At 41.6% G+C, this 14,810-nt stretch overlaps 1 pseudogene; it reads right to left on the bottom strand.

The window, feature by feature from the left end:
- Positions 1 to 4,690: 4,690 nt before the first annotated feature.
- On the bottom strand, positions 4,691 to 11,213 carry LOC127531491 (histone H2B-like; annotated as a pseudogene).
- Between the last annotated feature and the right edge of the window lie 3,597 nt (positions 11,214 to 14,810).

The following is a 14,810-nucleotide window of genomic DNA, read 5'->3' as shown; positions in this document are numbered from 1 at the left end:
TTCTTTTAATCAGCATGATACTGTTTCCCATTTTTTCTTTTCATGTCATTTGGAGCCTCATGAACACAATCAAGTCCTTCATCTGAACATCTGAGGGCTGAACTACAGATTAGTGTGTTAGCAAAGGGATGTTGAGCCGAAAGTTTTCAGTGTCATGAAGGTGGGTCTCTTCTAACCTGGCTAGATCTCCATGGTAACTGATGCTGTGGAGCTAGATCTCCATGGTAACCGATGCTGTGGAGCTAGATCTCCATGGTAACCGATGCTGTGGAGCTAGATCTCCATGGTAACCGATGCTGTGGAGCTAGATCTCCATGGTAACCGATGCTGTGGAGCTAGATCTCCATGGTAACTGTTGCTGTGGAGCTAGATCTCCATGGTAACTGATGCTGTGGAGCTAGATCTCCATGGTAGCCGATGCTGTGGAGCTAGATCTCCATGGTAACCGATGCTGTGGAGCTAGATCTCCATGGTAACCGATGCTGTGGAGCTAGATCTCCATGGTAACCGATGCTGTGGAGCTAGATCTCCATGGTAACTGTTGCTGTGGAGCTAGATCTCCATGGTAACTGTTGCTGTGGAGCTAGATCTCCATGGTAACTGTTGTTGTGGAGCTAGATCTAGATGGTAACTGTTGCTGTGGAGCTAGATCTCCATGGTAACTGATGCTGTGGAGCTAGATCTCCACGGTAACTGATGCTGTGGAGCTAGATCTCCACGGTAACTGTTGCTGTGGAGCTAGATCTCCACGGTAACTTTTGCTGTGGAGCTAGATCTCCACGGTAACTGTTGCTGTGGAGCTAGATCTCCATGGTAGCCGATGCTGTGGAGCTAGATCTCCATGGTAACTGTTGTTGTGGAGCAAGATCTCCATGGTAGCCGATGCTGTGGAGCTAGATCTCCATGGTAACTGATGCTGTGGAGCTAGATCTCCATGGTAACTGTTGTTATGGAGCTAGATCTCCATGGTAGCCGATGCTGTGGAGCTAGATCTCCATGGTAACTGTTGTTGTGGAGCTAGATCTCCATGGTAACTGATGCTGTGGAGCTAACCTGGTCAGGAGCAGGTTATGTTCTCTATTGTTTCTGTTTTAAATCAGCTGTTTTAGCTGCAAACATGTCGATCTGTACGTCACTAAAACCACATAATGAAACCATACAGTTACAGTATCACACACTCTTTGCATCATGTTGCCATGGAAACCTGACATGTATTTAGATGATGATGCAGAAATCAAGTAAATATGTAAAGTTCGATTCTGATTTTCTGCCAAGTCCACTTAAAATGCAGCTGATTGAACACAGATTGATTTTTCTGCTGGTTTAATTACAGAGAATCTTCAGTCAGTGACATTAATTTCACTTTGATTTGTCTACAAATTAAAGTGATTTCCTGCATTATGGGACAGTGTCAGACCTATATGCACTTCAATACAATATCATGATTAAATATATAAAGTCTGAAGCTTAAGAACTTTATTAGTTGAAGATAATGAGCTGCATCGATCAGTAGAAAATAAATAAATGTATCACACACATCATTCTCCGTTAAAACAACCCGTCGACTGAAGCAGCTGATCACAATTAGCTTATTTTGTGTGAAAGAAGCAAATGCACGTTAAATGCCTCCCTTTATGTGTTTGAAGCAGAAAACCTGAGTAAACAAAGACAGCTGGAAACCACCGTCATGGTACCATTTAACTTTGACTGAGGTTTTGTTGAGCCGTCTTACACAAAGAAAGCCCGGCTACGTTAAACTCGCTCCGTAGTTCAATCCTCAATTAGTCTGTAAGGGTTTAATGATGACTTCCCAGAGTTCTCTGCAGGATATGACTGACACTTTATCAGACCAACTGAAGATTCCTCCGTTTCTGCAGCATTTGTCCGTTTACAGTGACGAGCAACCTCAAAAAGCAGAGACATCTAAAGGCAAACCGGGAAACTGAGATGGGCTCTGATATGCAAAACTAAAACAAGAAACAGTAATCAAAAAGAACAGCAATACCAGCTGTGATTTTTGCACGAAAATGACATTTCTTTGTATTTCACGTTGGAAATGGAGCGTTCCCTCCTTGACCTTTCGGGGGTTTTGTTCCAGAATACGGCTGACTGGGTTACACTCTTCTTTTTTTAACTACAGTAATCAAAAGTTGCATTTTTTATGAGGTGCAGTGATTTTCTGTGGTTTAATCACTGTTTCCTGGCATCATCTCTTCTTGTATTTGACTGAGAGTAAACTCCTCTCAACGACGACGCCCAGGAACGCTGCTCTGATTGAATTACCAGCATGCAGTCAGGAACACAGAGCCTCCAAACACTCACTGCAACTGTTTACAAAGCAAAAGTACGAGGAGGAAAATAAACTGTGCCCTCTAAAGAAAGTTATATCAGGTTACTGGATACTGTCTTATGCAACTTTGCTGAATTTGTGATAAATTTACAAAGTTCATCCTTTGTCCTCCAAAATCGTGGAGCAACAAAGGCAGCAGCTTTTCATTTTTTTTATTAATGCAATTTATTTATTTGATATTTCGTTGGACTTTTAATTACAGTAACCTTGGTAATCTCTGTGCACTTCAAAGCATCTGCACATGAAAGTTATTTCAAAGCCGGGCCATGCACAAACAGGGAGCTCTTTTGGTTTTAGCTCAGTTTTCTACTTATCTCAGCATGTTGTGCTGCTGCTGGAAATATGGAAGACTGGCCTGTGTTTTCACTGAATACGGTCCAATCAATATTCTGTCATGAGTTGAGGAGAAAGCACCGAGACGAGATGTTTCACGTGTTGGAAGTGCTGAGTGGATTTAATGATAATGTGTTTGACTTTGATTCCTGCCTCGTTTCTTGCGGCTGGGTCTCGGTGTTAAGAGTTTTTGGCTGTAAAGGCTCATAGATCTGCACTGTGAGTCCGTCCACAGTGAGAATAGGAGGCAGAACATGAGCTCCAACTCAGACACTCTGGAATTTGCATAATGCACGACACAAGGTTGCAGAGAAGGGCAAACTATGAAGACACTCGTGAATTTCAAAGACCTTAAGTTTCCCCGAATATATCTGGGATAGACTATAGTGTTCATCATGTGTCTGAAATTTAATCAGAAGCAGAAATGCAATTCAGAAACATGAACTCAGTGATGCCCTCAGATTCCTGCGAAGCTGCACGAGGCGTCCATGAAGATATTAATGAAGCAGGAAACTAAATATGGGCATTTTTTATGACTATCATCACTACTGGCTCCTGTATTCAGAAAGATTCACGCCAAGGTGGAATCATTTTTAATTAATATTCAAATCCTGTTATTCCTCTATGCTTTTTAACAGTTTTATCCTGAAAGTTTGCATGCGCTCTACTGCTCTGTGCCTCCTTTTCATCTGTCTCACAAGCATGGCAGCTTCGCCGATTTGCCCTTTGAAACCCCTCGTGTCTGGATTTCAATTAGGATATGTTGATAGTGAACACAGGGGACAAGAGACGGAAAAAAGGAAGAACAAGTGAGAGAGAGAGATGGAAACAGAAAAAAAAAATGTAGACAGGCTAAAACAATTTAATCCTGCATGCTACCTTGACTACTGAAATGATGTCACGTCTCCTGGTTGCATTACTCTTATTGCTTTTGTTTCTTTAAAGGAACCTACTTTGGATTAAAACGGCCTGTAACGTACTACAGTGCTGTGTTTCTGGGATGCTTTCTGGAGCTCTTGTGTGTGCGTTTCCACACCTGTCTATGTGTACAGTACGTCTGTAAGCCACCCACCTCCCTCCACAGGTTCACTCCTGCGAGTATTTATCTCTTATCTCCACCATCTCATATTTATCACTGCAATTAGTCGCTCTGCTAAGCATGCAGGCCCGCACTGGGTAACCATTCCTCCTCCACTGGAGAGCCTGTCTGCTCTGTTTACCTGAGAGTCTGCTGTGAGCCGCTGAGACTCTGCCATCTTTGCTGCAAATGGAGTTCTGAGCGCCCGTTGATTGTCAAGCGTCGCCGCCTTTTGTCAGAGCTCGGATCAAGAAGGCGTCCGGGGCTGCTTTCTGTAGCAGATGTTGTCTTTAGTCCTTGCTTGTCTGTGCCTGTGCTCATATACAGTGACAATATCGCTGACAGACAGAGCGAGTTTGGAGAGCGAGAGAAAGACAAGGAGAGGCAGGAAGACAGCGGCGCAGACAAAAGCATGCAGGTTGGAAAGATGAATGGGGCTGAAAATGGAGAAAGCACAGAAGAAAAGGCGCCAGAAACATTTAAGGAGGTGTCAGCGAGACAAAGAACAGCAGAGAGTGTGACACTGCTACACTGCAAACTTCACTGGCAGATGAGAGAGTAAAAAAAAGAGAAAAAGTCCAAATTTAGCTGCTGAACATATGTTGTATATCCACGGGAGCTCAGGAAGTGAAACTGAAGCCAACACTCGGTGCACAGGATGTATCCATACTGGAATTACACTCTGCAGCGAATACAACAGGGCAGAGTTAGAGGCGTATAAAGGGCAAAGAAAAGAGGCAGGAGAAGAGAGCAGAGAGGTGAAAGGTTCAGAGAAGAAAAAGGAAGGAGAAAATGGAAATGGAGGAAGAAGTAGTGAGACATAAAGTCAGACACAGAGAAGATTGATGAGATCAAGTACAGATCCTGTTTCTCTTCAATGACAACTTTTTCTATAATTCTTAATAACAATAATTTAGTTTCACATCAAATAAATGTCCTATTCTTTCAGTTTAATTACAAGTTGTGCTTCAGAACCAGAGCAAAATGCAGTAAAATGAACATACATGAGCACAGAGCAGCTGTTTATGGCTGTAATCAATCCAGACCGGATGAAATCTGTTCCTGTTATGTAAGAGATGGGAAACAAAATCCATAGATCTATTTCTGTGGATTGAACACATCCAAAAGTTTATCTGGCTTGAAGTTTGTTTAGTTTGAAATGTTCTCTTTGGGTTGTCCCATAAACTGATGGCAATGCTGTAAAGAAAGAAGCTAGTTTCAACCTGCTCACAGTCGCTTCACATGAACTTAGATCTGAACAGTTTGTCTTCCTGAACTTCCACTAAAGGATCGTTTAACGGCCAGCAGAGCAGAGGACTGAGGTCAGCGAGTTAAAGCTGTTTATATGCATCTGACTGATGAACTTGTATTTTAATACTGAAGGGGTTTTGAATTAATCTTTTTGCTTCAGTTCTTGTAAAAGCATCCAGTCTCTGAGTTTAAGGTAAAAACTTTGCCAATCAAACCGCATTAATTCTTCATCAGTTCTACTGAATGATTCATGTGAACTTAAACACAGACTTTAGCACTACTCTGCCCTCTCTAACCGCAGCCAGCCGTCCTTTCTGAAGCCGTTTCTGAGCACAGCTGGATGGTAATATTATAACTCATCTCCTCCCGTTAAACTCTCTTCTACACTGCAGACTTCTGGCTGTGAGAATGTGAGCTTCTTGTGCTGTCCTTGTGTTTGAGGATCGCATTCATGTCCAGTCCTGACAGCTAATCCTCTCCAGCTCAAAGTTTAATGACAGTCGTCTACAGATGCATGCTCGGTTTTTATTTAGTCCCACCAGCGTGAATGAAACGCATCCAGATGAGCAGCTACGTTGCACTTTTGATGTCTGCAGCTTTGATGCTGATGTGGAGGAAAGAGAGGCGAGGTGAGGGCGGATGCTAATGGGCCGAGAGCAGGGGTGGACCGGCTTTACGTCCTCCTTTAGGTCGTATCAAAGTCGATGGATCCTGATCGTTGGGTTTCACTCTCCACTTTGCAGCTCCCACATTTCTGGCTGAGATGATACTCAACAAGATTTTTCCTCCAAAAACACAGACTCCACCTTTAACAGTTCATTAGATTCACTGAAGAAACCAAAGGAGAACGACGCACAGGTTGACAGATGTGAATAAAAACAGATCCTCTTGCTTCACATCTGCGTTCTGTTCGGATCAGCTAACAGGTCTTTGAGCGACATCAAAGGACGGGATGCTGTATTCTGTTTGTAGAAGAGAACGGGTTAATGGGAAGATGACATCCAGTAAACAAGAGCTGAATAGAGGAGGCATGATTCATCCAAAGCCAAGGAACTTCCTTTCATACCTGTGCACTGATTTCCTGCCTTACAGCTTTATTCAGTTTCACTTATGAAGGGAAACAACAGCTGGTACTGAAACTCCATGCAGTAAAGAATATTTGTCACATCTGGTGTAGAAGCTCCCTAATGGCACTTCACTAAAACGCACCAAAGTCTTAGTTAAAATGAAATCCCTCCCCAGGATAAAACAGATCATCATCACAGACCCGAGGGAAAGCTATCGGACAAACGATGAGCAGCAATAGAAGAATCTATTTCGATGTTGTGGGCTCCCTTTCCCAACAGATGTGTCGCCTCTTCGGAGCAACTACCGCAGAAAAATAAATCACAAAATAAATTCCAGCCATAAAAAGAAAATTAAACCTGCTTTACTCTGATTTAAATTCATTACAGTCCAAACAAAACTCAATTTGGCTCCAAAATGAGCTTATTCCTGTTCAGGCGAGGCGTATTGGGTGAAATATTGTGTTTCGAACAGGTATTTTATTACCCGCCTGGTCTCAGGTGACGCTGTCGGCTCATTTACCGGGTTTATTGGTTTTACAGGAGTTGGGAACGTGCAGTGTGACCTTCTTCTGCTCTCTCTGGGGGGCGTATGGTTGCAGATCTGTTCTTCTTGTGTACGTGTTCTCCCTGTTTTGTGGCAGATGTTCACTCTCCTGCACATATGGCCCAGAGTCTGCTAAAAATGAGTAAAGTAGACGTCCACTCTGTTAGTCGCTGTGTATGCTCACGGGAAAATACTGGAAATGACAAGGGGGGGGTTTGGCCGTGCATATACACTTAGAAATGTCCAAATTGTTGAAAGAAATGCAAGTTTTTGACTTAAATGACTATTGTAGCTGTAAACAGCTGATTTTTAATGGAATATCTCCATAGGGGTACAGAGGAACATTTCCAGCAACCATCACTCCTGTGTTCTAATGCTACATTGTGTTAGCTAATGGTGCTGAAAGGCTCATTGATGATTAGAAAACCCTTGTGCAGTTATGTTAGCACATGGATAAAAGTGTGAGTTTTACTGGAAAACATGGGATTGTCTGAGTGACCTCAAACTTTTGAACAGTAGTGAAGGTCAACTTCAACTAATATAGAACAACTTATCTCATTGCCAGTTTGCACCTGTGTACATTGTTTATCTGTGTTTGCACTAGTATGTTACTAAGTTGTGTTTTTTCTTTTTTGCATCTGTAGTTAAAACTGTGGAGTTAAAACTTTAAAGGGCTGTACGATAAGATAAATAAAATGAGCAGTTATAAGAATAAAAATACATAAGATCATAAATAAGTAATGATAAGAGCACAGGAAGGAACTAAAAGGTTAATTAAAAGCCTGATTGAATAGGTGCATTTTTAACCTTCTTTTAAAAACATCAACAGTCTCTGCAGTCCTGAGGTTCTCCAGCAGGCTGTTCCACAGGCGGGCCGTAGTGGCTAAATGCTGCCTCGTTGTGGGTTTTTGTCCTGGCTTGTGGTTTGGATAAAAGTCCGCTGCCAGAGGACCTCAGGATCCGCGAGGGTCGATACGTTAAAAGGAGATCAGACATTTTCTCTTAAAAGAGCCGTTGTGTGTTAGATGATGGTGTGTTTACTTGGAGCTGGTGTACTTGGTGACGGCCTTGGTGCCCTCGGACACGGCGTGCTTGGCCAGCTCACCGGGCAGCAGCAGCCTGACGGCGGTCTGGATCTCCCTGGAGGTGATGGTGGAGCGCTTGTTGTAGTGAACCAGGCGGGAGGCCTCACCGGCGAGCCGCTCAAAGATGTCGCTGACGAACGAGTTCATGATGCCCATTGGACGAGATGCCGGTGTCAGGATGAACCTGCTTCAGCACCTTGTACATGTAGACGGCGTAGCTCTCCTTCCTGCTCCTCTTCCTCTTCTTGCTGCCGTTTTCGGCGCTCTTGGTCATCGCTTTCTTGGAGCCCTTCTTCGGGGCGGACTTGGCTGCTTCTGGCATCTTCCTCCGTCTCTGTAATAATGACTCTGTAGTGACGAAATGAATGATAAATCCACTGTAGACATTGTTAATGTGGTAAATGACTATTCTAGCTCAAACACTGACCCCAAACTTGAACGGTGGTGTATCTGTGTGTCAAGCTATGGTTGTAAAACCAGCAAGTAGCATTAATAGCATCCACATGTTGTTTTATATGACATCTGTTTGTGTGCTCAGTCAGTCTTTGCCTGTCGTCACACGTTCTCCTGACAGTGATCCATGAAGACACTGAACACTACCGATGCACTTCGCCGTAGTAAGGTGCAAACAGGCCCGTTGGAGCATCTTCACAGCCGTTGCATCACTCTGGTTTGTGTTTGGAACTGACAGCAACAAACAGCTTAATAATCTGAGCTCAGACAGGCTGTCCAGCAGTCCAGCACTCACACAGTTCATGTGATCTCATTATTTTCACAAGGCCGTGTGCAGTAATAACAGGAGGATATAAAGTACAGCGGAAGCAATGAAAAAACTCTCAGTCAGCTGAGGATTCTCTCCAGCATGGATCAACTCTTCAGCTGGTTTTATGTGCAGCACAAATCATCTTAAAGAAATCAGATTTGACTGTAAAGCTGAATAGATCATTTAGACATGTATTCAATTAGTCCCTTCACTGGATTTAAGTCTACATTTTCTGTGCTCTGTTTTTGCCGTTAGCTTCGATTCTGAGACGTGTCCAGTGAGAATCAGCTGAACCTGAAAGAGATGCATCAGACCAGTCATCAAGGAGAATATCAAATCACGGCTCACCGCCTCCAGAAACACCTCTGATTAGTTCAGCATCATGTTCTGACCGCATCTCTGGACACGTCTGGGTGAATTAAAAGACTTTAACCACAAATATCTGGGTCTAGAAAGAGCCACCAAATGTCAATATGTTATCTGAAATCAAGAAAAGAGGCGCTGCTGCTGAGCTATTTCCTTAAACCCAAAGCAAGCAAAATGTCACGTGTACTGTGTATTCACAACATGGGTCAGTCAAGAACTGGAGGATGAAAAATGAGCAGTTTCTTTTACAGTTTTCTGCTCCATATTGATCAATAATAGGTATTGATTGTCTCAGCTTCCACATCAATGGTAGCATTTTTATTCCATGTTTTCTGTGCTGTTTGCTAACCCTACTCTAATCACAGTAACAGGGTTGCTAATCCATGCTAATGTGATCTTTTTCTCAGCAGTAGAAGCTAGATATTTAGCTAGCTGTTACTGCTGACCAAGAGGACAAACTGACTGATGGAAAACAGTCCAAAGAATGAGTCTGATCCTGATAATATGAGGTAGAGAGAGACATTCAATCAAGGCTGACAATGGATGAAAAGATGGAAAATAGAAGAGAGGACATAGCTTTGATCTACACATTCTTTAGGAAAACTGTTTGATGAAGTAAATGATAAAAATAAGACAGAAAATGACAAAAATGATACAGAAAATGACAAATACAAGGTACAAAATAACGAAAACATGACACAAAATGACAAAAATAGGACATGAAACAGCAAAAAAGACACAAAATGACAAAAACAAGACCAAGAACGACAGAGACAAGACAGGAAAAACAAAAATTAGACAGAAAATGACAAAAACGAGACAGAAAATGACAAAATGTCATCAGCAGGTTATGCTAACATGTTTTGGGACACATTCCATGCATTATAATTGATTAAAAAGATTTTCCACAATTACAAGAGACATCAATGAAAAAGAAAATAATACCAAAACAGGAGATTTAAATGTAATTTGGACTGTTTTGTTAGAGATTCAGTTTGGTCATCAGAGGGGTGGGACGAGAGAAAAATGTCATTTTAGTGGGAACTCCAGATTTATTTGGTATTTTAAAATATACACCCCCTGTCAAACGTTTTGAGACGGGTTCTAATTTATTTGAATGAGAAAGTGTCTCAAAACTTTTGACAGGGGGTGTATTCAATCATTCTTTTCTCCTACATTTTTTTAGATTTGGTCTCAGGACAAGAACATTTACACAACAACTGCGTGTTTTAGTATTTCTACATGGATTATTATAAATTTGATGTTTGGGATGTTTTTGGATGATTTTTTCTGGTTCTGGAATGATCCGTACGTCTCTAAATGTGTGTCGAACCCCAGCGTGGATCTGCTCCTCCTTTTGAGGTGAGAGTCAGGTGTTTGTCAGTCGGCTCTGAATTTTCCATTTCAGTGCACATCAGTGCAAACGTCAGTCCTCGTTGACTTCATCCTCAAAAACACACGCAGCCACACACTTCCAGCTGACACGTACGCACTCCAGCAGACACCAGTCCTCCAGATCTAATGTCCTACAGCTCAGCAGCCCTGGATAAACTGCACTCTGCTGCCTTGTTTTGCTTACCACCTGCATAATTATCCCCCTTTAAGGCCTGTTATTATGGTCATGCCACATGCCAATAAGCTGCATGATCTCTGGCGGAATAATCAGAAGAGTCAGGAAGCATTTTTTTCCTAGCAGTGCAGCATTCTGGACCGGGAGGAATTGATTGAAAACACAGAGCATACACACCCAGTGAACCCACAGGATGGATCAGCATTGCACCGCCTTCTCTCCAATTTTCTCCTCTGTTTCCTCCTGACGTTTGTTGTCTTTCATTTCTTCAGCCTCTCCTTCCCTGTCCTCCTTTCTGTTCGAGCCGTGGTGTCATTCACAGAGGAGTAAATCAGTCAGGAGGAGGTCGGCCTCGCTCGCTGTCCGGCATCGGCCACAATATCCTTGCAGGGAAAGAGTGCCGGTGCTGATTTGCATGATTAAACAGCATCCGCCAGACAGCCAACGCTTCATTACTCATCGCAAACGTACACAGGATGATTACAGGAAACACACACACCTACAGGAGGACACAGATACTGTACATCACAGTAATGCCATTCGACAGCGTCGAATGATAACACACACACACACACGGTCTCACCGGTCTGGAAAGCTTAAGGACGCCTAAATCTTCAGCCATTTCAAAAGCTATTGCTCTGAGACACAATTAGCATAACAGCCCGGCTTGTTAAACTTTGCCTGTGTAATCTCACTGCTGTGCCAGCATGAAGGACGACGCTGCTGGCCGCAGGGCGTCAGTGGACAGGTATGACTGATCTCTGGACAAGGAAAGCAGAACAATCAATGCAGAGTTATTGAAGGCCTGGATCGATGAAAGGCCAAAGGATTCACAACGCAGAGCCGCCTCCCAGCAGCCTCCCATTACTCCATGGTGTGAGAGCGGTGAATTAAAGCTTGTAAACTCTGTGTGTGTGTGTGTGTGTGTGTGTGTGTGTGTGTGTGTGTGTGTGTGTGTGTGTGTGTGTGTGTGTGTGTGTGTGTGTGTGTGTGTGTGTGTGTGTAGACCTGACAAGGAGAGAGAGAAGTGAGCTTCACTGTATCACCTTCATCCTGTCACGAGCCTTCATGTGCACATTTAGCCGTCTCCTTTGTGATAAGCAGATTTATAGCAAACACAGCACCTACAGTGTCCAAGAATTACGAAGGTTAGCTGGAGATTTACACCTTAAAGGTTCTTAGTGCTGAAAAGGGTAATATTGCATTGTTTTTAATTTATTTTATTTTTGTGTATATATATATGAGTGGTGGGACGAGATTTTTACAAATCTAATTAATTAGAAGCTTTGTAATTAATCACAATTAATCACATTTTTTTAAGTATCAATATTTGATTCGATAAGTAAAGCTTTTCAGTTCCAATAGATGTTGGATCAGACTGAATGGATGAATATTCATATACATGAACTTCAACAACAAAAATCTTTGTTTCATTCCTAATTTTCTGCTTTTTTAATCTGTCTGCTACATTCACAGATTACTGCAAGCTCAGATTCAACATTTTAGGCTTTTTGCAAACTCAAACACATTCAGTGTTTTGAAAAGTGGTTTATTATGGGATGGCTACATATTTTGCATTGAGGTGATCAGAAAACTCTTTGTTGAATAATTTGCACACAACCACATTTTTATCCATTGAGAAGATTTTTTTCAAGAAAACTTTCCTCCCAACAAGCTCAATGCATCTGGTCTTCCTTCACTGTTCACAAAACTCTCATAGTTTCTGTAAGTTCATTAGCGCCACCTTCTGGGCTGGAGTGTTGATCAGTTACCAGTGTTCCAGAAATTAGGGAACTGAGAAAGGTGCGATTAAATATGTTGTTTTTTCTGTAATTAATTAATAGAAATTAACATGTGAAAGTCTCATCCCTACTATATATACAGTGCCTTGTGAAAGTATTCGGCCCCCTTGAACTTTTCAACCTTTCGCCACATTTCAGGCTTCAAACATAAAGATATAAAATTGTAATTTTTTGTCAAGAATCAACAACAAGTGGGGCACAACCGTGAAGTGGAATGAAATTTATTGGATATTTTATACTTTTTTAACAAATAAAAACCTGAAAAGTGGGGTGTGCAATATTATTCGGCCCCCTTGCATTAATACTTTGTAGCGCCACCTTTTGCTGCAATTACAGCTGCAAGTCGCTTGGGGTATGTCTCTATCAGTTTTGCACATCCAGAGACTGAAATTCTTGCCCATTCTTCCTTGCAAAACAGCTGGAGCTCAGTGAGGTTGGATGGAGAGCGTTTGTGAACAGCAGTCTTCAGCTCTGCCCACAGATTCTGGATTGGATTCAGGTCTGGACTTTGACTTGGCCATTCTAACACCTGGATACGTTTATTTGTGAACCATTCCATTGTAGATTTGGCTTTATGTTTTGGATCATTGTCCTGTTGGAAGATAAATCTCCGTCCCAGTCTCAGGTCTTTTGCAGACTCCAACAGGTTTTCTTCCAGAATGCTCCTGTATTTGGCTCCATTCATCTTCCCATCAATTTTAACCATCTTCCCTGTCCCTGCTGAAGAAAAGCAGGCCCAAACCATGAGGCTGCCACCACCATGTTTGACAGTGGGGATGGTGTGTTCAGGGTGATGAGCTGTGTTGCTTTTATGCCAAACATATGGTTTTGCATTGTGGCCAAAAAGTTCCATTTTGGTTTCATCTGACCAGAGCACCTTCTTCCACATGTTTGGTGTGTCTCCCAGGTGGCTTGTGGCAAACTTCAAACCAGACTTGTTATGGATATCTTTGAGAAATGGCTTTCTTCTTGCCACTCTTCCATAAAGGCCAGATTTGTGCAGTGTACGACTGATTGTTGTCCTATGGACAGACTCTCCCACCTCAGCTGTAGATCTCTGCAGTTCATCCAGAGTGATCATGGGCCTCTTGGCTGCATCTCTGATCAGTCTTCTCCTTGTTCCAGGTGAAAGTTTAGAGGGACGGCCGGGTCTTGGTAGATTTGCAGTGGTCTGATACTCCTTCCATCTCAATATGATTGCTTGCACAGTGCTCCTTGAGATGTTTAAAGCTTGGGTAATTCATTCTTTTTGTATCCAAATCCGGCTTTAAACTTCTCCACAACAGTATCTCAGACCTGCCTGGTGTGTTCCTTGGTCTTCATGATGCTCTCTGCACTTTCAACAGAACCCTGAGACTATCACAGAGCAGGTGCATTTATACGGAGACTTGATTACACACAGGTGGATTCTATTTATCATCATCAGTCATTTAGGACAACATTGGATCATTCAGAGATCCTCACTGAACTTCTGGAGTGAGTTTGCTGCACTGAAAGTAAAGGGGCCGAATAATATTGCACACCCCACTTTTCAGGTTTTTATTTGTTAAAAAAGTTTAAAATATCCAATAAATTTCGTTCCACTTCACGATTGTGTCCCACTTGTTGTTGATTCTTGACAAAAAATTTAAATTTTATATCTTTATGTTTGAATCCTGAAAAGTGGCGAAAGGTTGAAAAGTTCAAGGGGGCCGAATACTTTCACAAGGAACTGTGTATATATATATATATATATATATATATATATGGCATGCCGTTTAGGAAATTATATATATAATGAAAGTCGATATATATATAATGAAACTTGATATATATATAATGAAACTTGATATATATATAATGAAACTTGATATATATATAATGAAAGTCGATATATATATAATGAAAGTCGATATATATATAATGAAACTTGATATATATATATAATGAAACTTGATATATATATATAATGAAAGTTGATATATATATAATGAAAGTCGATATATATATAATGAAACTTGATATATATATAATGAAACTTGATATATATATATATAATGAAAGTTGATATATATATAATGAAAGTTGATATATATATATAATGAAAGTCGGAATATAGAATGTTCAGATTTTCATTCCATCTATTCAAAGTTTCATTCCATATATTCAGACTTTTTCCTACTGAGCCCTGGAAGGACATGGCAAACAAAAACAGGAACCTTATTGGACATTTGCTCTTCAGATGAGCTCTTCTGTGATTATCTATCTGTCTTCATGGTTGTCACAGGGAACGGCGACTACATTTGAGAAAACAGGTAATTTTTAGAGATGTTTTGATTCTGAACACTGAACGTGTTAGCATTAGCTTAGCTACTTAGCTTCGACTACATTTGCATCCCTACATAGCTTAAAGGTTAAACACATGCACCATATGTTGATGATAATGATAATATCTATGTTTATCTTTATAGCTGGTCTTAAGGCTAATTACGAGGCAGAGGTCAGCTGCTGCCTGGACACATCCATGATCACGCCACTGGTGGGACACAATTGCACTGGATTTCAGCTGAAGGCTGCTGTTCTGTCCAAACTGAGACATTTTTATTGTGACATACCCTCCAC

Source organism: Acanthochromis polyacanthus, chromosome 21 (assembly GCF_021347895.1).
Source record: "Acanthochromis polyacanthus isolate Apoly-LR-REF ecotype Palm Island chromosome 21, KAUST_Apoly_ChrSc, whole genome shotgun sequence".
NCBI lineage: Eukaryota > Metazoa > Chordata > Actinopteri > Pomacentridae > Acanthochromis > Acanthochromis polyacanthus.
Note: the sequence above shows the minus strand (reverse complement) of the source record. Positions and strands in the feature narration are given on the sequence as shown.